This window comes from Artibeus jamaicensis, unplaced genomic scaffold (assembly GCF_021234435.1).
Source record: "Artibeus jamaicensis isolate MK-2021 breed Jamaican fruit bat unplaced genomic scaffold, CSHL_Jam_final scaffold_847, whole genome shotgun sequence".
Lineage (NCBI taxonomy): Eukaryota > Metazoa > Chordata > Mammalia > Chiroptera > Phyllostomidae > Artibeus > Artibeus jamaicensis.
In genome coordinates this window covers 9,012,802-9,037,590 of record NW_026522057.1, presented here as the reverse complement: position 1 = coordinate 9,037,590, position 24,789 = coordinate 9,012,802, and the positions used below count along the sequence as shown (strand labels likewise).

Here is a 24,789-nt window from a genome sequence, read left to right as displayed (position 1 = left end):
GCCCCTGCTCAATCCACTGAGCTACACCAGCCAGGGCAAGTTCTTTAATTCTAAATAATAGCTATGCTGGGAAGAGTAATCTTGGTTCTTTCTTTTATCACTTTGAATATTTCTTGCCAGTCCCTCCTGGTGTATAAAGTTTCTTTTGAGAAATCAGCTGACAGTCTTACGGAGGGCTCCTGTGTAGATAACTAACTGCTTTTTTCTTGCTGCTTTTAATATTCTTGCTTTGTCTTTCACCTTTGGCATTTTAATTATAATGTGTTTTGAGGTGGCCTCTTTGGGTTCATCTTGATGGAATGCTGTGTTTCCTGGATTTGTATGTCTATTTCCTTCATCAAATTACGGAAATTTTCTGTTACTATTTTTTCAAATTTCCAATTTCTTGCTCTCTCTTTCTGGTACTGCCATGATGCGAATGTTGGTACACTTCAAGTTGTCTCACAGGCTCCTTACACTTTCTTCATTTTTGGGGTGGGATTCTTTTTTCTTCTTGCTGTTTTGATTGGTTGATTTTGCTTCCTTATATTCCAAATTGCTGATTTGATTCTTGGCTTCATCCACTCTACTGATGGTTCTCTGTAAATTGTTTTTTATTTTAATTATTGTATCCATTGTTTCTGGCTGGATCTTTTTTATGCTGTTGAGGTCCTGAGTAAGTTTCTTAAGCATTCTTATAACGAGTATTTTGAACTCTGCATCTAGTAGTTTACTTATCTCCATTTTAATGATTTTTCTGGACTTTTGTTCTGTTCTTTCACTTGGGTCATGTTTCTTTGTTACCTCATTTTGACAGCCTCCCCGTGTTTATAACTATGTATTAGGTGGAGCAACTATGTCTGCCAGGCCTGGTAGAGTGGCCTAATATAGTAGGTGTCCTGTAGGATCCAGTGGCACAGTCTCCCCTATTGTATAAACTGGGTACATCCATTGCACTCACTGTGTGGGCTGTGTACATTCTGCTGCTGTAGTTGTGTCTTGATTGCTGCTGTTGTGTTCAAGGTCATCCACCACCTGTATTCTGTCATAGGTCACACAGTTTAAGCTACAAAGCTTAAACTGATCTGCAGATGGCTGCTACTTGTTCTGGGCTTTGAGGTGCCCAGGTGAGGTCAAGCTGTGAACCAGTGCCAGCTGCTGCTACTGCTAGGCATGGGGCCAGTTATAACTTAAAGACAGTTATGGGGCCTGCTGAAGCCAGATACTGCTTGTTTGATAGAATTTAGGAAAATCTGAAGCATGGGCCAAGAGAAGCCATTCATATGGCAAAGCCACTGGAAACAGCTTGGTGGGCCTGAAATTTGGGTGGGGCAAGGACCTCTGGGAATCACTAGGGTAGGGCAAACAGTGTGAGCCAGGTTGATGGCTCTGTGGCTCTGTTGGAGGAGGACTTAGAAAAGGAACAGTGACCTGTGCCAGGACTTCTTTTTTTTAAAAGATTTTATTTATTTCTTTTTAGACAGAGGGGAAGGGATGGAGAAAGAGAGAAACATCAGTTTGTGGTTGCCTTTCACGTGCCCCCACTGGGGACCTGGCCAGCACTTGGTTTACAGGCTGGTGCTTAATCCACTGAGCCACATCAGCCAGGAGGACTTCTGTATCTCTGGTGCCTTTTAAGCTGCTACCCCCATGCTGGAGGTCAGAGGGAGTGAGTCTTGAGTAAGTTTGTGTGCAGGCCCCTTAAGAGGAACTGTTAGGGAGTCCAGCAGTTTCTGTCTTCCATAGTCTTCAGTCCCCACTGGTTTTTACAGCCAGAAATTATGATAACTTTTCTTCCTGGCACTAGAACCCTGGGTTTGGGTGGCCTGGTGTGGGGCTGGAGCCCTTCCCTCTTAAGATATTCCTCCTGATTTTTCCTACCACTCACGGGTGTGGGACCAGCCCATTCTGTGTCTCCACCCCTACTAACAGTCATATTGTAGTTTTTTCTTTAATTCCCTGGTTGTAGGACTTCCATTCAGCTCAATTTCTGATAGTTTTGAATGATGGTGGTTCTGTAGTTTAGTTGTAATTTTGATGTTGTTGTGCAAGGAGGTGAGCTATGTTTACCTATGCCACCATCTTGTCAAAGTTCCTTTACTTATTTCAATTATTTTATTTCTACTGATGCTTTTTTATGGTTTAGCATGGGGTATATCTTGGTACTTTCTTTATGTACACTTAAGGATGTACTGTTCCCCCCCCTTCCCCTTCCCTTCCCCTATCTCTAAAAATAAATTTTAAAAATCTTAAAAAAAAAACCCCAAACAAAAAAACACCCTGGCTGGTGTGGCTTAGTGGATTGGATGTTGGCCTGTGAAACAAAGGATCACTGGTTTGATTTCCAGTTAAGGCACATGCCTGGGTTGCAGGCAAGTTCCTGGGCTGGGGGCATATGAAAGGCAACCTGTTGATGTTTCTCTCACAGATTGATGTTTTTCTCTTTCTCCCTCCCTTACCCTATCTCTAAAAATAAATAAAATCTTTTAAAAAGGAACTATGTACTGTACAGTTGTTGGGTTTTTTAGAAATGATACTTAGGTAAAGTTTGTTGATAGTCATGTTAAAATTTATTGTGTCTTAGTTTCTGTTTTGCCTCCTTGTTCTAAAACTATTGACAGAGCTATAAATCTGCATTTGGAGACATAATGTTTATCACTTTAGTTCTGTTTTTTACTTCATATATTTCGAAGTTGTGTTAATTAGTTGCCATATATAGAATCATCTTATTCATGATCATTACTAAATGAATTTTGTAATATTTCTTTGCCTTGAGCCTTCTTTTTCTGACATTAATATAGTTACATCTGGTTTGTTCTGCTTAGTATGTGAATGGTGTATGTTTCCCTCTCTCATTTTACTTTCAAGGAATTTGTACCTGTATATTTAAAATGTGTTTCTTATATACCATATAGTTGGGTTTTGCCTCTTTTCCTAGTCTGATACTTTTTAACTGTTGTGTTTTTTCATTTAGATTTGATGTAATTACTTCTATAGTTGGGTTTATGTCTTCTATCCTAGTATTTTTTTTAAAATAATTTTATTTATTTATCTTTAGAGGGGAAGGGAAGGAGAGAGGGAGAGAAACATCAATGTATGGTTGCCTTTCGTGTGTCCCCTGCTGGGAACTGGCCTGCAGGGAACCGACCTGCAACCCAAGTATGTGCCCTGACTGGGAATTGAACCGCGATTGTCTGGTTCGCAGGCCTGTGCTCAGTCCACTGAGCTACACCAGCCAGGGCTTCTATCCTAGTATTAAAAAAAATTTTTTTTATTGGATGTGAGGGTGATTTGGCTGTGATATTTACTATTATTTATTTTATCTTTTTAATCTTTATGGAATTTTTCTAATCTTTATTGTATTTTTTTCTGTTGCCATTTAGTCCCCTTATACTTCCCTTCCCACAGCAATCACAACATTGTTGTCCACATCCATGAATCGTTTTTTCTTTTTGCTTAATCACTCCACCCCCTACCCTTCCACCGCACTAGCTGTCATCTTGCTCTTGATCTGTGAGTCTGTCTTCAATTTCCTTATTAATTTAGTCTGTTCATTAGATTTCGCATATGGTATTTGTCTTTCCCTGACTGGCTTATTTCACTTAGCATAATGTTCTCCAGGTCCATCTATACTGGGCTGTGACAGTTGTTACACCATTGTCTCATGGTTGATTTGGCTGATCTGGCTGGTGAGGCAGATGTCCCCTTCCTCCCTCACCACTTCATGTGTTTCCCTCCCAAAGCTGCACACTTGGTCTTGAAGAGGAGGACTTTCCCAAGTAGCAGAGAGGGCTGTTCATTTGTCAAACATATATGAGTGATTGCATTTCCCTGCTAGAACCTATGAACAAGCTCTCAAGTTCCATTTGTAGGAGAACGTAGGGTAGTCGTCAGTCTTCCAAGAATCTAGACACACCCATAGGAGGCACTGCATGCCTCAGTCTGCTTTTCTTTAAAAAAAATGAAGCATAAAAATTTTCAGTGACAGTTGACATTCCATATTGTATTAGTTTCAGGAGGGTTATTTGTTTTTGGGGGGAGGGTTGGTGATCATCCTTGCATAGGGGTCATGTTAATCTTTGTATCACTCCAATTTTAGTATATGTGCTGCCAAAGTGGCATTTTTGTGTTTTTATTTACCTCATTTATTCTTTGTTTTTCTCTTATAATTCCGTTGCATCTGATTTACTGTTGCATTTTCAGTATTTACATGTACTTCTTTGTGTGTTATATTTTCTAGAGGTTGCCCTAGAATTCACAACATGAATTTCGAAGTTACTACCTTTAATAATTGTATCGTTTGTTGTCCTTTACAACAATATATGAAGTCTGGGGAAAAGTCCAAACATTGTTAATATAGCAGGAATAATTTGTGGGACAGCTATGTAACCTGACAGCCAAAGAGAGTGGACTGGAATGCGCATGTGTTAACAATGACAGCCTCACTGTACTAGTCTGTGGGAGGTAGGGGGAAGCTTCAACGTTCCTCTACAGAAACTATTTGGATGATTCAGAAGGCTGTATCTATGGGCAACTTCATCACAACAATGCACCCATTCATGCATCTCATCTTGTGGAGAGTTTTTGGTGAAACATCAGATCACATGGGTGACTCTGCCCCATTACAGCCTAAATTTGGTGCCCTGTGACTTTTGACTTTTCCCAAAACTAAAATCACTTTTAAAACGGAAGAGATTTCACACTGTCATTGATGAGATTCAGGAAAATATGTGCCAATGGTGATTTGGAGAACTGCGTGAGGTCCCAAGGTGCCTACTTTAAGGGCACTGAGACGTCATTGCCCTGTGTATAATGTTTCTTGTATCTTCTTCAGTAGAGTGCCTCTATTATTCCACGGTATGTGGCTGGATACTTTCTGGACAGACCTCTGGACAGAAAGGAGATTATTTCTTTCATCTCCTTTCTTCCTCTCATGCTGTCTTAAGCCTTCGTCTTATATTTTACTTCTATGTGTGCTTATTTATTTTTTAGTATCAGTGTAGTCTTACTGGTTCTTAAATGAGTATATTATTAGTCATTATAGCTATTACTTATTTTGATCAAATTATTCTGTATTCAGCCCATGGGATCTTCTTCAACCTAGTTTTTTTTCTTCCATTTTTAATATGTCAATCAGTTTGTTAGTCTTTTCCTACTTTTTGACACATCTTGTTCCTGGGCGATCTTTTAAAATCTTTAATGCAATCATCTCACTCCTCTGCTGCTGAATTCTTCAGTGGCTTTCCATTAGCCATATGATAAAGTCAGAAGTCATTCAAGGCTGGGAATACATGGCCCTGATTATACATCTAGGTTTCTTTTTCATCTCTTTATTAATTGAAAAAGCCTTTTACTTGTTGTAAGTTTTATAATTTATAGTTAATATTTGCTATAGATTTCAGGAAGAACTGAGAATATTTTTCTTGAGGAACATCATGTATTTATTACAAATGCTCCTGGTTTTCTAAACTAGTAACCAAATCTATACATCATTTTGGAAAGGAAGACTGGGTGACAAAAGTGTAGTTTATTAGTTCCAAACATAAAGAATCATGGGAACATATATTTTCCTTCTTTTTCGTAGTTTATGTTTAAGTGTAAATACAGTGTTCTGCACATTCAGACTAAAAGGGCAACATTATTCACGTATTCAGAGATGACTTCTTTTCCCCAGGCTGGTGTGACTCTGGATTCAGTGCTAGCCTGTGAACCAAAGGGTTGCTAGTTCAATTCCCAGTCAGGACACATGCCTGAGTTGTGGGCTGGGTCCCCAGTAGTGGGCTTGTGAGAGGCAACCACACATTGATGTTTCTCTCCATTCTTTCCCCTCTGTGTAAAAGAAATAAAAATCTTAGCCCTGGCTGGTGTAGCTCAGTGGATTGAGCGCGGGCCTGCAAACCACACGATTGCGGTTCGATTCCCAGTCAGGGCACATGCCTGGGTTGCAGGCTGGTTCCCTGCAGGCCAATTCCCAGCAGGGGACGCACAAAAGGCAACCATACATTGATGTTTCTCTCCCTCTCTCCTTCTCACCTTCCCCTCTAAAGATAAATAAATAAAATCTTGTAAAAAAAAATCTTAAAAAAAAAACTAAAAGATGACTTTTTCATTTTTATGTCTGGATAGTTTACCAGATTTTTCAGCCCATAAGACGTACCTAGGTTTTAGAGGAGAAAAATAGGAAAAAAAAATTTTGAAGCTAAAAATGCAGTAAAATATTTAATAACATAAATAACACAGTCTGCCTGCTGCCCTTTCACTGTGAGCCAGGCAAGCTACATTCAGACTATAAGACACACACCCCCCTTTCCTCCCAAACTTGGGGGGGGGTTGTCTTATAGTCTGAAAAATACAGTAATTTCTTTCTTTTTTATTTAATGTATTTTATTAATTATGCCATTATATTTGCCCCCTTTTCCCCTTCATTCCCTCCACCCTGCAAACCTTCTCCCACCCACCCACACTCCCCCCTTTTAGTTTATGTCCATGTGTCATAAGTTCTTTAGCTTCTACATTTCCCACACTACTCTTGCCCTCTCCCTGTCTATTTATTTCCCACCCTCTATGCTACTTATTCCCTGTACCTTCTCCCCCCTTCTCTTCCTCCCACTCCCCTGTTGGTAACTCTCCATGTGATCTCCATTTCCATGGTTCTGCTCCTGATCTAGCTGTCCTCTTAGTTTGCTTTTGTTTTCAGTGTGGTTGCTGATAACTGTGAGTTTGCTGTCCTTTCACTGTTCATATTTTTTATCTTTTTCTTAGATAAGTCCCTTTAACAGTTCATATAGTAAGGGCTTGGTGATGATGAACTCCTTGAATTTGATCTTATCTGAGAAGCACTTTATCTGTCCTTCCCTTCTAAATGAAAGTTTTGCTGGATAGAGCAATCTTGGTTGTAGGTCTTTGGATTTCATGACTTGGAATACTTCTTTCCAGCCCCTTCTTGCCTGTAAGGTCTCTTTTGAGAAATCAGCTGACAGTCTGATGGGAACTCTTTTGTAGGTGACTGTCCCCTTATCTCTTGCTGCTTCTAGGATTCTCTCCTTCATTTTAATTTTGGCTAATGTTGCTGGGTTGTGACCTTGTTTGTGGGCGCTGGGTCAGAGAGGCACTTGTTCTGCTCTCTCGGATTTCAGTCCCCTCTGCTGCTTCCCACAAGCACATTGGGCCCTTCTGATGCTGTTTCCAGAGTGGGTGGGCTTGTGCGTGTTCTAGGACCCTGTGGGTCTCTCCAGTGAATTCTCCTGTGAGGCTAGCAGTCCTTCCTGGCACCTTTTCAGTTGGTGCTTTTAGACTTTATTTCCTGGCACTGGAGCCCTGTGTTGTGCAGTCTGTCTTGCTGCTTCTTTTTGCCTAGTTTATCTGCATGTGAATATGTGACCATGGTCAGCCCTGTGCCTCATGCATACCCAGGTTGGCCATCCATCACCTTTTCTTGCCATGACCTTCTCCGCCGGCCACCGACTCCACCCCTCTTACCAGTCTGGTTGAATGGTTGTCAGACTTCTATACAGTTCAGTTTTCTGTCTGTTTTTGTTTCTAAATCTTTGTTGTCCTTAATTTTGGTTGTGTGAGGATGCACAGTGTTTCCATTATGCCTCCATCTTGGCTGGAAGTCCAGTAATTGTTTTCTTAACTGTTGTGCAAAAAGAGGTCATTTTAGGTTGATACCTTCACAGCTGAATCTGATTTTTGTCTGAAACTGTTTTCTCAGCAGTGACTGAGCATCTATACTCTCTACGTAGTGATAAGTTTTAACACTGTTATTTCTATTAGGGTTTTGTAGCAGTCTCAGGAGTTTTTTTTTTCATTAAAGTATGTAATGTAAATTTAACACTGAAGTGATATATTCTTTGCGTTTTTAATAATACATTTTTAATGCCTTTGTTCAGTATACTTCTGAACTTAATGAAGTTGCTTCATTTTATAGAATTAAAGATTTGTAAAATCCAACTTAACTGCTCCTAGTTAGACTTTGTTTTTTATTCTAAGTAACATTTAAAAAGTAGTACTAACAAAGTACAGTGAAAACACGTGAAGTATGAATTACAAATGCTAAGTTTACCTGTAGTAAGTTGATAGATATCCATTCTTGTTTTGATGGAAAAATCAACCTGATTTTTTGTTTCATGTCAAGGTAATTTCAGTGGATATAATTATTTTAGGTAACTTTACATAAATTTTGAAATGAATAAAATTGTGAAAAAATGATGGATTGATTGCATTTAAAGGGAGAGTTGTTAATATCTTAAAAAGTCATTTAGTTAAGAAATAAAGCTATGAAGAGAAAATGAGATCTTATACATCGTCCTTATCAAGTTTTCAGTCTTGTTTGAACCATTTTGAATTCTTAGTTTATGCATACTTTTAAGTGAACTGTGATCTTGAAGTTTGGAAATTTGGAGAGGAGTTTTAGAATTTTATAGACCAACTTTATTAATTTTATTTGAGCCATGAAGGAGTTATGTTTCTTACTTTATGTCTGTTAGTGAATTAGGAGCAGAACAGTATTGATGTTAACAGTCTTTCTTGAGACCTATTACATATTTGATAGGAAATATTTTCTGGATAATGTTTTTCTATTTACAGTCAGTTCTCACTTTGCAGGCTTCTAATATACTTGAATTTCAGTTGCCACAGTTTAGTTAAATAACATGCCAGTTCCCTAACAACAAAATTCAGATGCCATTTACCATGATATGTTAACTGTAATTGTGTACTATGTAAACTTCAGTATTAGCTCTTTAGTTTATAACTCACCATGTAATTAACAGATGTTTAACATGATCAGTGACCAATGACCTTACTTAATTCAAAGTCTGTTGGAGATTGGTCACTGTACCTCTCTTAAGCATTTCTTGCACAGACAGCAAAGTGTGTAGTTTTGTTAACCTCCTTGTCTCCCAATGGTAAATCCATTTGACATTTTATGAAACAGGATAATCAAAGGAAAGAGTTGACCAGCAAAGATGGAAGTATAGCAAAGAAATGAAAAGTGATAAAATTAGATCTGAAAAATGGAATGTCACAGATTTGAAAATAGCCACAGGTAAATTAAGATAGGAGAAGAGCTGGCCTTGCCTAAATGATGATGTGGTTTGAATTGTATTGAAGTGTCAGATGAATATAAAGAACAAGAAAAGTCACCCCGTGCCTGCCCCCTTTGCTAGAGGGACGCAGGGGAGTAGAGAACTTGGGAGGTCAGAGAAAGGAGAGTTGAGGAAGAGTAGGTGGTGGTGGTGACTCTGGAGTGCTTCTCTTGGGATGGCCACCCTAAGGAGCAAGGATGTCAGTCAGCACAGTTCTTCCTCCCACTGCCAAGCCCTTCTTCTTGCCATGTCCCAGATCTGTCATCGCAATGCAGCCCTGCTGCTGGAGTGTGAGGACAGCAGGACCTTCACTTTGGAGAAGATGATTACAGCTAAACCAGGGAAAAACACTGATTCAGGTGTTACATGAATATGGCATGAAGATCAAGACCATCCCTGTTTATGGATGTGAAAGAACCAATATGCAAATATACATGACCACTTCCACCTTCAGAGTAACTGTTGGTGACATAACCTGCACAGGTGAAGGTACAAGTAAGAAGCTGGCTAAACATAGAGCTGCAGAGACTTCCATAAAAATTTTGAAAGCCAATGCAAGTATTTGCTTTGCAGTTCCTAACCCCCTAATGCCTGACCCTTCCAAACAGTCACAGAACCAGCTTTATCCTGTTAGTTCGTTATAGGAATTGGCTATTTATCATGTGTGGAGACTTTCTCAATATACTCTTTCCCAGGAGGGAGGATCTGTCATAAGAGAGAATAAACCACAGTTTGCAAGCTAGAGTCATTTATGGAAACTGGAAAGGGAGCATCATAAAAACAAGCCAAGGGAAATGCTGCTGAGAAATTTCTTGCCAAATTCAGTAATATTTCTCTGGAGAACCACATTTCTTTAACAAATATAATAGGATACTCTTCAGGATGTACTTGGAATTCCTTGAAGAATTTTCCTGGTGAAAAGATCAAGCAACTGTAAAGAAGCCACCTTAGTGTTCAAAATACAGATTATACCCAACTGCTTAAGTGCAATCACCAAGGAGCAAGGTTTTAATAGAACATATTTAGATATGGAACTGAGTGCCATTGGGCAATGTCAGTGTCTTGCTGAACTGTCCGCCAGTCTCATCACAATCTGTCATGGCTCTGGGATCTTCTGTGGCAATGCACAGAATGGTGCTACTCATAGTGCTTTGCAGTATTTAAAGATAGCAGACCAGAGGGGAGAGGGAAGGGAACTTAAAGGGAAAAAGGGGGAGGGATTTTGAGGAACAAGTATGAAAGACACAGAGATGAGGACTTGGGGGGGGGGATGGGAGGGAGGGGGGAGACCGGGCGGGGGGGTGGGGTGGGGTGGGATGGGAGAAATAGATTTAAAAAAAAATGTACTTGAAAAGTAACTAAATAAAATTTAATATAAAAAAAAAGAAAAAAGGACATAAATTGGTAACCTATTATTCCACCTTGAGACACTATAAAAAAAGAGCAAATTAAACCTAGGACAAGAAGGAAGAAAATAATAAAGGTAAGAGCAGCAATAATGAAATTTAAAACAGAAATTAATAAGAAATTAATGAAGGTAAAGCTGCTGTTTGAAAAAAATTAAAAAGCATTGAAATTGGCAAATCTCTAGCCAGACTGACAAAAAAAAAACAAAGATGGCAGAAATTGTTAAAATCGGAAATGCAAGAGGGTGTATCGCTACAGACTCCGCAGATGTTAAAAAAATATTAAAGAGATTGCTAAAAAAAATAAAATAAAGATAGCAGAAATAAAGTAAACTTGAAGCAACTTAGAAAACCATTTAGCAGCACATAAAAAGTTCTTTCACCCCCTTCCCAAGTGAAACATTTAGTATTTGAGTGTATGTGTTGTTTCTGAACCTCTTTCATGGATTCCATCAATACTACAGATTTAATTATCTCCTACTTGTTACTACACTCTTTTAATGGCTTTAACTTTGTATTGGTATATTGTATTTATAAACTTTGTACCCTAGGCAAAGTGTAGAACCCATTTAACAATGTCATGCACACAGAAAGAAGAAACTACATGCGTATTGATGGTGATGAAGATGGTGAAATAAAATTGCTAACAACAGTCTTTCATACTGGTACTTAACCTCCTTCTGGTGCAAAGCTTTGAAAAGGGAATTCAAAGGAAGCCCCTTAGAATTAGGATGTTGAGGAATAAACTAACAGGCCCTTACTGAATGTGATTGTTAAATGTCAAAGAACGTGATTGTCTGCTCTATATCTGAAATCATGTAATAAAGAGCTGTTATTAAAAAAAAAACAGGACTTCCGGCCAAGATGGAGGCATACACTGTGGAAACACTGTGCCTCCTCACACAACCAAAATTAAGGACAACAAAGATTTAGAAACAAAAACACAACCAGAACAGGCAGAAAATTAAACTGTACGGAAGTCCGACAACCATTTAACCAGGCTGGTAAGAGGGGTGGAGTCAGCAGCCAGCGGGGAGGGATTGAGGCAGGAAAAGATTGTGGCAGCCAGACCCAGGAGTGCAGGTAGACCAGGGTTGACCGCACTCATACATTCGCACACAGATAAACTAGGCAAAAAAGGGCGGCAAGACAGACTGCGCAACCCAGGGCCCCAGTGATGGGAAATAAAGCCTAAAAGCACTGATTGAAAAGGTGCCGGCTTGTGGGAAGCAGCAGAGGGGACTGAAATCCGAGAGAGCGCAGAAGAAGCACCATTGCTCCCTCTCTGACCAAAACAGACAGAAAATTGAACTGCATGGAAGTCTGACAACAATGAACCACTCAGCCAGACCAGTAAGAGGGGCGGAGTCATCAGTGGCTAGCCGAGTGGGGTCACGAAGGAAAAAGTGGCCAGACTGAGCCCGGTGTGCAGGCAGCGATTGGCAGATCCCAGGCATGGGGTGGCAATGGGCAGACCCAGTGAGGGCGCAAGGTGGTGGGCTGACCACGTTCACACATTCGTATGCTGATAAACCAGGCAAAATAACGAGCAGTAGGACAGACTGTACAGACCAGGGCCCCAGTGCTGGGAATTAAAGCCTAAAAGCACCAATTGGTGCCTTTAGGTGCTTTTAGGAGCTTCAGGGGTTCGAGGTGCTGGGAGAGGCTGTCAGGCTCACAAGAGAGTTTGTTGGAGAGACCCACAGGATCGTGGGGGGTGCACACATCTGGAAACCAGCACCAGAAGGGCCCAATTTGTGGGAAGCAGCAGAGGGCACCAAAATTCAAGAGAGAGCAGGAAAAGAACACCATTGCCCCTCTCTGACCACGCCCCCACATAAAGCCTCAGAAACCAGTGACTTGGGTTGCCCCACCCTGGTGAACATCTAAGGCTTCGCCCCTCATACATAACAGGCACAAACAAACCAAAATGTTATGGCTCAAGAAGAACAGCTCAGAGCCCCAGAGCCAATACTTCTAAGACACAAAGAGATAGCCAACCTACCAGATGCACAGTTCAGAACACTGGTGATCAGGATGCTCACAGAACTGGTTGATTTTAGTCACAAACTAGATGAAAAAATGAAGGCTAAACTAAGTGAAATGAAGGAAATGCACAGGAAACTAATAGTGATGGGAAGGAAACTGGGACTCAAATCAAGGGAGTGGACCAGAAGGAAGAAAGAAACAACCAAACAGAAAAGAATGAAGAAACAAGAATTCAAAAAATGAGGAGAGGCTTAGGAACCTCCAGGACATCTTTAAACATTCCAGCATCTGAATTATAGGGGTACCAGAAGGGGAAGAGGAACAGCAACAAGTGGAAAACTTATTTGAACAAATACAGAAGGAGAACTTCCCCAATCTGGCAAAGGAAATAGACTTCCAGGAAGTCTGGGAAACTCAGAGAGTCCTGAAGAAGTAGGATCCAAGGAGGAACACACCAAGGCACATCATAATTACATTAGCCAAGATTAAAATGAAGGAGAGAATCCTAGAAGCAGCAAGAGATAAGGGGACAGTCACCTACAAAGGAGTTCCCATCAGACTGTCAGCTGATTTCTCAAAAGAGACCTTACAGGCAAGAAGGGGCTGGAAAGAAGTATTCCAAGTCATGAAATCCAAAGACCTACATCCAAATTGCTCTATCCAGCAAAGCTTTCATTTAGAATGGAAGGGCAGATAAAGCCCTTCTGGACAGATAAGGTCAATTTCAAGGAGTTGATCATCACCAAGCCCTTACTATATGAACTGTTAAAGGGACTTATCTAAGAAAAAGAAGGTAAAAAATATGAACAGTGAAAGGACAGCAAACTCACAGTTATCAGCAACCACACTGAAAACGAAAGCAAACTAAGAGGACAGCTAGGTCAGGAGCAGAACCATGGAAATGGAGATCACATGGAGAGTTACCAATAGGGGAGTGGGAGGAAGAGAAGGGGGGAGAAGGTACAGGGAATAAGTAGCATGGGCGGTAGGTAGAAAATAGAGAGGGGGAGGGCAAGAATTGTATGGGAAATGCAGAATCTAAAGAACTTGTGACACATGGACATAAACGAAAGGGGGGGAATGGTGGGGGAGGGATGTGTAAGGTGGAGGGGAATGAAGAGGGGGAAATGGGATAACTGTAATGGTATAATAAAAAAAAAGAATGAGATCAAGAGTGTTATCAAAAGATGTCTTGACACAAATGAAAATGAGAACATGGCCACCCAAAGTCTTTGAGATACAGTGAAAGCAGTCCTGAGAGGGAAATTCATAGCATTAGTCCTATCTCAAGAAACAAAAGAAAATGTCACATAAACTAACTTTATGCTTACAAGAACTAGGGAAGAAACCCAACAAACATAAGCCCCAAATGAGTAAAAGAATTGAAATAATATCAGAGCAGAAATAGAGCAAAAAAACCCCAAAAAACCGAAACAGTAAAAAAAATCAATACAAAAGACAGACAACAGTGTGGTGATTATCAGTGGGAAAGGGGAGTAGAAGGAGGTAGACTTTAAAGGGGGATACATGATGTTAGAAAGAAACTTGACTTTGGTGAACACATAATACATTATACACATGATGTGTTGTAGAATTGCACACCTGAAGCAAAATTTTATTAACCAATGTCACCCCAATAAACTCAACAAAAAAATTTTATAGAAAGATACAGGATCTCGAAGTGGTCACAAAGGGGAGAGGATAGATAAGTCTGAGGAACCTAGTAAAGGTGAATTTATCAGTATAAATGAGGAAAGTGTTTTACAAAAAGCTTGAATATGTTTTAGAGGAATTGACTCCTGGCAAAAATTTTGATGTTAGAGGAATTCTTGGAAATAGATCAGAAGGGCAAAGGGTAAAATGTTGGAAGCCAAATCAAACTTGGAAGGAATTATGACAGTTTGCAAAGGCAATTCCATATCATAAATTATCTGAGGAAAAGAAGGTGGCAAGCACTGTGCACTCTAAATATTTAAGATATTTTACTAAGAAATAAAACTTTGATTCTTAAAGTTTCTTAAGTTTTAAATTATATAATAGTAAATATTAAGTACACAGTAATTTTTATTTCCTTATATATTTAAAGCTGATAGTAAAAGCTTTTAAAATGTTTTGATAAAAATTTAAAGATCACAGAACAATTGCAATTTTTTCCCTTGGTAAGATTGCTTCCTCTGTTGGTTTTAGCTTCAGGATTGTTTTTATGATCCTGCACTATAGTGCAAAGTGTGTGCTGCCTTTTACAATAATATGTTTTCCATAACAACTTAGGATATTTTCCAACTTGATAAAATGATGATAAAGATCATTAGTATGAATGAACTTGAAAGTGTAAATAGAGGATGTTTGAATGGGAGCAGTAATAGGCAAAGAGTAGCATTATTGTGGGAGTGAGGAACATGATTGGATATTTAATTTGGAGTGTGATCTCTTGCAGGCATTAAAACTGTTTGAAGCTTCTGCTTAATCTTTGAGATTTTTGCAAAAAATTTTCTTAATCCTCACTCAAGGATTTTTTTTTTATTGATTTCAGACAGAGAGTAAGAAAGAGAAAGAGAGAGGGAGAGAGAGAAACATTGATGTGAGAGACAAATATCAATCGGTTGCCTCCCATATACTTCCTGACTGGGGATTGAACTCTCAACCATTTTGATATATGGGCGATGGTGCAACTAACTGCTGCCCAGCCAGGGTGAAAGTGTTGAAAATTTTAAAGTACACTCTAGGATGATTAAGTTTTTAATATAGATAAGTTTTAAATTATTAACTAATTATAGTACTTCTTTTATTTAGCATTTATTGAACTTCTGTTATGTGTTGGGTATTTTCGTAGGTACTAGGCTTGCAGCAATAAGGAGTAAACAAAAAAATCTCTAGATTTGTATACACTTTAACCTGTTTTCTGCTTTGAGAAATATTTCTAACCCTTTACAGAATCTTCATTTAATTAGGGTTCTGTTGAGAGAAACTAGATTGTTTTTAATATTTGTATAACTCTAATGACTTTTGTCTAAAAACTGGTAAATTGATTCCTTTTTTAGATAGTCTCCAAAATGGAGTTAAAACTTAATGTTTTCATAACCATGGTTATTTGTTAGCAGATAAATCTACCAGAAAAATGAGATGTTTCATGGTACAACTTCAGGAATGTGTTTGGGTACTTGATTCTGTAAAGATACTCAGTGGGTGTGCTGCAAGAATTTTTCAAACATGCAATACCTGACTATTTAGTTGGGGGCACTGACCTCTTTTCCCTTAGCTTGTTAAGTAAACAATGACAACAGACAAAACAACATTAGCTGTCTGGTGTGAATGAATGAAAATCATACCTATTTTTGGTGCCGGATTGGCAAAAAATATTTTTTGGTGTGCCACAGAATTTTAGTAATTAGTTTATATGTGCCATGAGATGAAAAAGGTGGAAGATCACTGCCTTATACCACCCTCAACTTTGGAGTAAAATTTCTATAGTGGCTATTATGGACATATCTGCTGTAGTAGTGCTGAGAAAGAGAGTTGTGAATTCCCCCTTGTTTAGGAAGTTGGGTGTGTGGGTTGTGTGAGATGGCATTATTAAAGAGTTGTAACTTTAGCTCAGTCACAGAATCTGAGTAGGCGTTTACTGTTGAATTAAGATTGGGAATGTTTGAGCATGGTGCACAGTGGTCCAGAGGCATGAAACTGCCTGAGAGATCGGGTGAACTACAGGTCATTCATAACAGCCAGGACGTTTGCTTTTGGGATGGGGATGTAATGGGAACGTGAAGGCAGGAAATGGAGCAGTACAGGCCATATTTTGGAGAGTCATACATTTAAGCTTTTTTCTGGGAAACCTTTTTTCAGAGCTATGTGTAGAGGTGTGTGTGTGTGTCCTCTCAACCTCTTAATACCTTCATTTCTTCATTTATAAAGTAGAGGTGTTAACAGTACTTAATTGATGAAACTTCAGGGAGGCTAAATTGAATTCAGTCTGTTTAAAAGATGAAAACAGTGCTAGACAGAGGGCAAGGTTCTTGATAAGTGTTAATCACTAATTATAATGGTTTGGAAGCCATTGCTTTAGGTCACCTAAAAAGCTCAATAGTAAGGTAATTAATAGAAATAAGAATCACAGATGGTTAATAACTATATGGAAAGATTATTCTTCAGAATTTAAAAAATGAAACATTTGAAATTTAACAATAAGGTAACAGTTTTCACTTATCAAATTGAGAAAGATGAGAAAAAAACTTCATACCATGTTGGTAGAGAAGTTCTTGAGAAACAGTAAGAATTCATCATATTGAGATATATGTCCATACATATACATTTTGGAGTACTGTTGGTAGGCAGTTTGGTAATATCTATAAAAAATTTAAGTGCTTGTGCTCTTTAATTTCATGATTCTACTTCTGGGAATTGATCATATATGTATGATCACACACATACACTCACATACACATACACATATAAACCAACTTGTATGTACAAGGATAAATAATTGGATAAAAAGCTAGAAGTAAAAAGTGTCCATTAATATAATACAATACAATAAAAGACTCTGCAGTCACTATGAAGAGTGAAATATATCATTGTATAATGAGAAATTTTCTAGATGCATTAGGCTTAAGAAGTAGAATTTCTATATATCCATTTATTTGTGTCTTTGCTAGTCTAAGAGAAAATAATATGGCATTTTTAATAAAATTTTATTTATTGATTTTAGAGAGTGGGAGAGAGAGAATCAATTTATTGTTCTGCTTATTTATGTGTTCATTGGTTGATGCTTGTATGTGTCCTGACCAGGGATAGAACTCGCAACCTTGGTGTATCAGGAGAAAGCTCTAACCAACTGAGCTACCCGGCCAGTGCAGATGGTATTTCATTTTAATTTTAACTTCACATGAGATTGAATGTTTAGTGGTTGTTTGTGTTTTTTGATCATTTTCTATTGAAGTGCTACTCTTAAGTGGATTCTAAGACTGCTTTATAGATAAGGTATTAATCATTCATATTATTCATACAAACTTATTTTCTCAGATTGTCTTTAGGTTTTTACCTAAAGACAGTCAAACAATTTTAATTCAACTTTTTCATGAGGATTTTTTTGTTTATGGTTAAAAAACTTTCCTACCTTCTAGTATCTTCATTTTTTCACTTTGTTTTCATTTTATTTTTTATTTTTAATATGTTTATTGATTGTAGAGAGAGAGAAAAGGCAGGAAAGACAGAGAGATAAACATTAATGTGAGAGACAAATACTGATTCATTGCCGGGGATCAAACTTGCAACTTAGGTGTGTGCCCTGACCAGGAATAAAAACCTCTAGCCTTTTGGAGTATAGGATGGTGTTGCAACCAACTGAGTCATACTGGCCAGGGCTCATTTTGTTTTTATTCTCCTTGAAATTTATTTTGGTGTCAAGTGTAAAATGGTGATTCATGTTTTTCACCTTAAATTATTACTAGTTGTATTCTAATTCTTAAGTGTACTTTGGACTTTATAGTTAAAATTTCATTTCATAAATCTATTAATTGCCATGCCAGTATCACATATTTAGTTGTACCTTTAATATATGGTAGGCCATATTTTTCTTCTTGTTACTATTAGAAATCAACATTTTCTTGGATATTCTTTTTTACCTTTATTCATCCAGATGTCCGTAATAATGGTTTTGTCTCATTTCCCTTAACCTCATCTTCCCTATTTTGTGAAGAAATTGAGTTCTTCATAATATTGATTTTTTTCTGTTTGTATATCATTCTCAGCTGTTTTACCCCCTGAAAAGTAGTTGTTTTCATAATGATTTTATATATTATATTTATTTTTAGAACTTTTTATATGTAATTTTATTGTGAATTGGATTTTTCCATTATATTTTAACTAATTAGTAGTGTTTCATAGGAGTGCTGTTGCTTTCCTGAATGTTGAATTTTATAAAAAATCATTCTATTGAAATGTATATTTTCTTTTAAAAAAATTTTAAGGTTTTATTTATTTATTTTTAAAAGAAGGGAAGGGAGGGAGAAAGAGAGCCAGAGAAACTTCATTATATGGTTGCCTCTCATGTGACCCTCACTGGGGACCTGGCCCACAACCCAGGCATGTGCCCTGACTGGGAAATCAACCAGTGACCCTTTGGTTCACAGTGTGTACTCAATCCACAGACCTACACCAGCCAGGGCTGAAATGTATATTTTCTAATACATTTTAGTTTACTGTCTTGGACTTCTCAAGTAGACAGGCATACTATCTGTAAAAAATAATTTTGTTTTGACGTTGAAAAAAATGTTTTAATTTAATTTTAGAGGAGAAGGGAAGGGAGAAAGAGAAGGAGAGAGATATTAACGTATAAGAGAAACATTGATTGGTTGCTTCTTGCACACTCCCAGTTGTGGACCTGTCCTGTGTCAGGTTACGACTGGGCATGTGCTCAGACCAGGAATTGAAATGGCAAACTTTGGTTTGTGGGAATGATGCTCAACCCACCAGTTAGGGTGTGTTTTTTACATTTTGCATACATTTTCTCATTGCATACAGTAGATTTTTCCAAACAAGATAAAGTAGTGCTAATGTTACCACTTTAATGGTAAATATTTGATCTTGGCTGTCAACTTCAGTTTGTTATATAAATGAATACTTGAAATTGAGAATAATTCTGATAACATATCCATAGTTTGTAGGACAGATTGCTGTGATTGATTAGTAGCAGATGATTAGTGCTGGAAGGAAAGGCTTGTTAGGAAGAGAGTGTTAGGAACAAAGGATTTAATTTAATATTTTCTTGTTAATTTGGCTAATTATTTTCACAATACTTGTGAAAACCATACATGGTTAAATGGCGTGATTATTTTAAAAAAACAAAAAAGTTTCTTTGGAGTGTATTACTAAATAAAAATTACCTTCTTGGCCCTGGCTGTTGTGACTCAGTGGATTGAGCACACCAGAGGGTCCCCTGTTCAATTCACAGTCAGGGCACATACCTGGGTTGCAGGGCAGGTCCCCTGTCAGGGCACATGCCTGGGGTATTTGTGCAAGAGGCAGCCACACATTGATGTTTCTCTCCCTGTCTTTCTCTGTCTCTTCCACTCTGTGTAAAAATAAATAAGTAAAATCTTTAAAATATAAAAAAATGATCTTGTGTTAAAATGTGAAGAAGTTTAAAATGGCTACCATCATTTAGCATCATTTCCCTTAGTTTCAATAGTATATTAATAAATGTTGTCTTTCAAAGGGGTTCTGTGGCCAAATATGTTTGGGAAATGCTGGGTGAAACTAAGCAGTACAGGTTCCTTTAGTTGTAGACTTCTTAATATTTAATAAATTAACAAGCATTGTTAATCACTGAAAAAATATTTTTGTTTCCTATATTAACTCGATGACAGAATTTTCCTTAGAACATCTTGCAGATTTTGCATAACAAATACTGAAAAATGTAAAGTATAGCATCCAGTTAATAACAAAAGTGGTTGAGAAATTACTAAGTACAGCAGGACTTTGAATCATTTCATTCAAGATTATTTGATTGTAATGATGAGATGCCTTAAAGAATCTAACTTGTTTATGTCAGCCTGCAGTAAAGTTGGTGTCATTATACATTATTTCACGTGAAGTTGTAGAACCTATGGATGATGTTAGGTGAGGGCTTACTGTATAATATGCTATGGTCTACGGTCATCCCAGGATGAAAAGGATTGATTTAGAAAGTGATACTGACATATGTATGAGTTAACTGCTACATGTGACTGTAAGTGAAATATAAATGAAGTGCTACGGAGGAGTGATGAATTCTAGTAGGTTATGAGCAAAGGCCTTACTGAAGAGCTGCACTTTGAAGAAGCAGTGGTTATTCATCAGGTAGACATCATTCTCAGTAGGAAGAAAACAATTTGAGAATGGTATGGTTAGAACTTCAGGCAGGAGTCAGAAATGACTTTACTCCATAACCAGAGTGATTGTTTTCAGAACTCAAATCTTCCTGCCGTCTCCTAAGAATAAATTGAAGAAGGTACAAATAAATGGAAAGATAGGAAGACTCAACATCATTAAAATGTCCACACTAATCAAAACATCCTACAGATTCAGTGCAATCCCTATCAAAATACCGACGGCATTCTTTCACAGAACTACAACCCCTATGTTTTCATGACTAAAAGTCATGACTAATGACTAATGGACCTGTTTGCATTCATCTTGTTTGAGACTCTCTGTGCTCCTGGACTTGTGTGTATGTTTCCTTCACCAAATTAGGGAAGTTTTCTTTCACTATATTTTCAAATATATTTTCATGTTTTTGCTCTTCTGGAACCCTTATGATGCAAATGTTGGACCTCTTGAAGTTGTCCCAGAGGCTACTTACACTATCCTCATTTTTGTTCGTTCTTTTCTTTTTGTTCTGATTGGTTGCTTTTTGGTCTTTATATTTCAAATCAATGATTTGATTCTTGGCTTCATCCACTGTACTTTTTCCCTGTAAATTGTTCTTTATTTCAATTAGTGTATCCTTCATTTCTGACTGGATAGTTTTTATGCTGTTGGGGTCTTCATTAAGTTCCTTGAGCATCCTTACAACCAGTGTTTTGACCTCTGCATCTGATGGATTGCTTATCTCCATTTTGTTTAGCTCTTTTTCTGAAGTTTTGATCAGTTCTTTCATATGGGCCATGTATCTTTGTCTCCTTGTTTTGGCAGTTTCTCTGTGTTTGTTTCTATGAATTAGGTAGAGCTGCTTTGATTCTGTGTCTTGGTAGTGTGCCATAACATAGTAGGTGTCCGTAGGGTCCAGTGGCACAGCCTCCCCTATCACCCAAAATGGGTACTCGAGGGTGCCCTTTGTGTGGGCTGAATACACCCTCCTCTTGTAGTTGAGCCTTGGTTGCTGTTGCAGATCATTGTGGGGGATTTTCCCAGGCTAGTCACCTGCAAGGGCTGTCTGTGACCACTGACCACCAACCTCAGCCCTCTGTGGAGGATCAGCTGTGCAGGAACAGGGTGGTGGTGTTCCGGCATGGTCTGTAGCTATCAGCTGGGTTCACTGGCCCTAGGATTTCCCAGGAGGTACAGGCCAAGGTCAATCCCCGTTTGTGTTCTGCCCAGGGCCACCCTGCCTTTCTGAGATGGCTGCTACTTGTTATGGCCTTAGAGATTCCCAGGCAAAGCCAGACTGTGAATGTAAGGTGCTAGTTTTGGGCCTGCAGCTCAGTGAGGCCAGCTGCTGCTTGTTTGGTAGGATTCAAAAAGTTGTATGAGCCAAGACCAACCCTTCATATGGAAAAGCAGCTTGAGTGGGCCCATAAGTTGGGTGGGGTGGAATCTCTGGATCACCGGTTTGGGGTGGGTCAAACAGTGTTATCCAGTTTGATGTAGTCTCAGATATGGCATCACCTTGCTGGGTCTGTATGAGGAAGGTTTAGAAAAGGGACAGTGGTCTTGGCCCACCTTTCAGTCTGGGAGAAAGCTGTCCCCCAGCTCTTGACTTGATGCCAGATACTTCAGTTCCTCCCTGTATTCCACAGGTGCCTCTCAAGCTGCTACCCTGGTGCTGGAGTGCAGAGGGAGTGAGTCTAAGTCTGTGTATGGGATCTTTAAGGAACTGCTTGGGCCTCTATCAGTTTCTTCCATCAAATCAATCCCCACTGGTTTTTGCAGCCAGAAGTTGTGGGGACTTATTTTCCTGGCCCTGGAACCCTGGACTGTGGGGCCTAGGGTGGGGCTGCGACTCTTTGCTCCCGAGATAATCTCTCCCAAATTTTTCCACCACAGTTGGCGTGGAACCAGCATGTTTGGCATCAGTGCCCCTCCTACCAGTCTGAATGGATGTGGTTTCTTTAATTCTGTAGTTGTCAAACTTCCATTTGACTCCATTTCTGATGGTTCTGAGTGATAGTTGTTACATATTTTAGTTTAATTTTGATGTGGTTATGTGAAGGGGTGAGCCATGTCTGCCTGTGCCACCATCTCAATTGGAAGTTATTTATTTGTTGAGAGAGGGAAAGAGGGAGAGAAAGATCCTTCAGTTGCCTCTCACACCCCCCCTCCCCCCCAACTGGGGATCTGTCCTACAACCCAGGTTTTTGCCCTGACTGTGAATCTAACTGATGACCTTTTGGTTTACAGCCTGTTGCTCAACCCACTGAGTCACACCAGCCAGGGCTGTGCATAATGTTCGACTCCCCTAAAACATAACTAATAGTCTAGTATTGATTGGAAGCCTTACTGATAACATAAACAGTTGATTAACACACATTTAATGTTATACAAATTATATATTGTGTTCTTAGACTAAAGTAAGCTAGAAAAACATGTTGCTAATAAAATCATAAGGAAAGGAGAATAACTTCAGTATTCATTGAAAAGAAATCCATGTGTAAGTGGACCCATGTAGTTCAAATCCTCATTCCTTGAGGGTCATCTGTATTTTTCTGTGTTTTTAAACAGCTTTGTTGTAGAGATATAATTCATATACTATGCAGTTTTCCTATTTAAAATGCATAATTCAGTAATTTTTAGTATTTTTACATTTGTACAACCACAATCAATTTTAGAATGTTTTTATTACCCCCAAAAAGAAATCCTGTACCCATTAGCAATTATTCTCCCCCACTACACCCATCAAAATCAGCAGCCACTAATCTGTTTAGTCCCTTTGGTTTTGAAATGTGTGTCCAGTGTCAACAGAAGAGATTTGGTGGATGATATTAAGTCTTATTTGTCAACAAGCATATAAATGGTTTGGCATCAAGAGGCAATGTTTTAGTCTTTTGTATTTTGTTTTCTATTTGAGAGGTAGGGTGGGTCAGGGAGGGAAACAGGGTTTCATTTTAAACCAAAGAAGGAAATTTCATCCTGGAATTTTTACCACTCAAAAGAGTGTCTACTGAAGTATGTAGTGGTGCCTGATATTCTTCTCATCTAGATTTCTTAATTTCTTCTGAGTCATAACCAGGTGTACCTATTTGTTGTACTCATAATTTTAATGTATTTCATTTTATTTTTTTAAAGTATACTTTTTGGTATTACAGTTGTCTCATTTTTTTCTCCCCTTTATTTTCTTCTGCCCTGTACCCCCTCTCCCACCAGCACCCCCCCCCCAATTATTAGTTCATGTCCATGGGTTGCACCATATAAATTCTTTGGCTTCTCTATTTCCTATGCTGTTCTTAACCTCCTCCTGTCTATTTTGTACCTACCATTTGTGCTTCTTATTCCCTGGACCTTTTCCCCACATTCTTCCCCCTCTCCCTTTATGATAACCCTCCATGTGATCTCCATTTCTGTGATTCTTTTTCTAGTTGTTTGCTTAGTTTTTGTTTTTAGGTTCAGTTGTTGATAGTTGTGTTTGTTGTCGGTTAACTGTGCATATTTTAGATCATCATTTTTCTTAGAGAAGTCCCTTTATCATTTCATATACTGAAGGCTAGGTGATGATGAACTCTTTTAACTTGACCTTATCTGGGAAGCACTTTATCTGCCCTCCCATCTAAATGAAAGCTTTGCTGGATAGAGCAATCTTGGATGTAGGTCCTTGCCTTTCATGACTTGGAATACTTCTTTCCAGCCCCTTCTTACCTGTAAGGTTTCTTTTGAGAAATCAGCCAAAAGTCTTATGGGAACTCCTTTGTAGGTAACTGTCTCCTTTTCTCTTGCTTTTAAGATTCTCTCCTTTAACCTTGGGTATTGTAATTATGATGTGCCTTGGTGTGTGCTTCCTTGGGTCTAACTTTTTTGGGACTCTCTGAGCTTCCTGGAAGTCTATTTCCTTTGCCAGATTGGGGAAGTTCTCCTTCATTATTTGTTCAATTAAGTTTTCAATTTCTTGTTCTTTGTCTTCTCCTTTTGGTGCCCCTGTGATATGAATGTTGGAACGTTTAAAGTTGTTCTGGAGGTTCCTAAGCCTTTCCTTAATTTTTTGAATTCTCATTTCTTCATTCTGTTCTGGTTGAATGTTTATTTCTTCTGGTCCATATCATTGATTTGAGTTCTGATTTCCTTCCCTTCACTGTTGGTTTCCTGAATATTTTTCTTTATTTCACTTTACATAGCCTTCACTTTTTTCATACTGAACCATTTCTGTGAGCATCTGATTACCATTGTTTTGGAGTGTGCATCTGATAGGTTGTCTGTCTCTTCATCGCTTAGTTCTGTTTTTGGAACTTTGATCTGTTCTTTTATTTGGGCCATATTTCTGGGTCTCTGTTTGTCTCTTAGGTTTTTAGGGGAAGATTCTTAAGCATCTCACCAGGGCTAGATAACCAGCATTGCAGTGTTGTGAAGCTGTATGTTGGGGAGGGGTCAGAGAGGGAAGAAGGCCACTTGCTCAGCTGTCAGCCAGCTTTCAGTCACTTCCC

The 24,789-nt window shown here is 38.6% G+C and overlaps 1 protein-coding gene and 1 pseudogene across 5 annotated transcripts in view; both read left to right on the top strand.

The window, feature by feature from the left end:
• Nucleotides 1-24,789, top strand: part of ZMYM4 (zinc finger MYM-type containing 4) — a 136,180-nt gene that overhangs the window by 34,058 nt on the left and 77,333 nt on the right. The gene's annotated exons all lie outside the window — the stretch shown is intronic.
• Nucleotides 8,774-14,239, top strand: LOC119052205 (interferon-inducible double-stranded RNA-dependent protein kinase activator A-like; annotated as a pseudogene).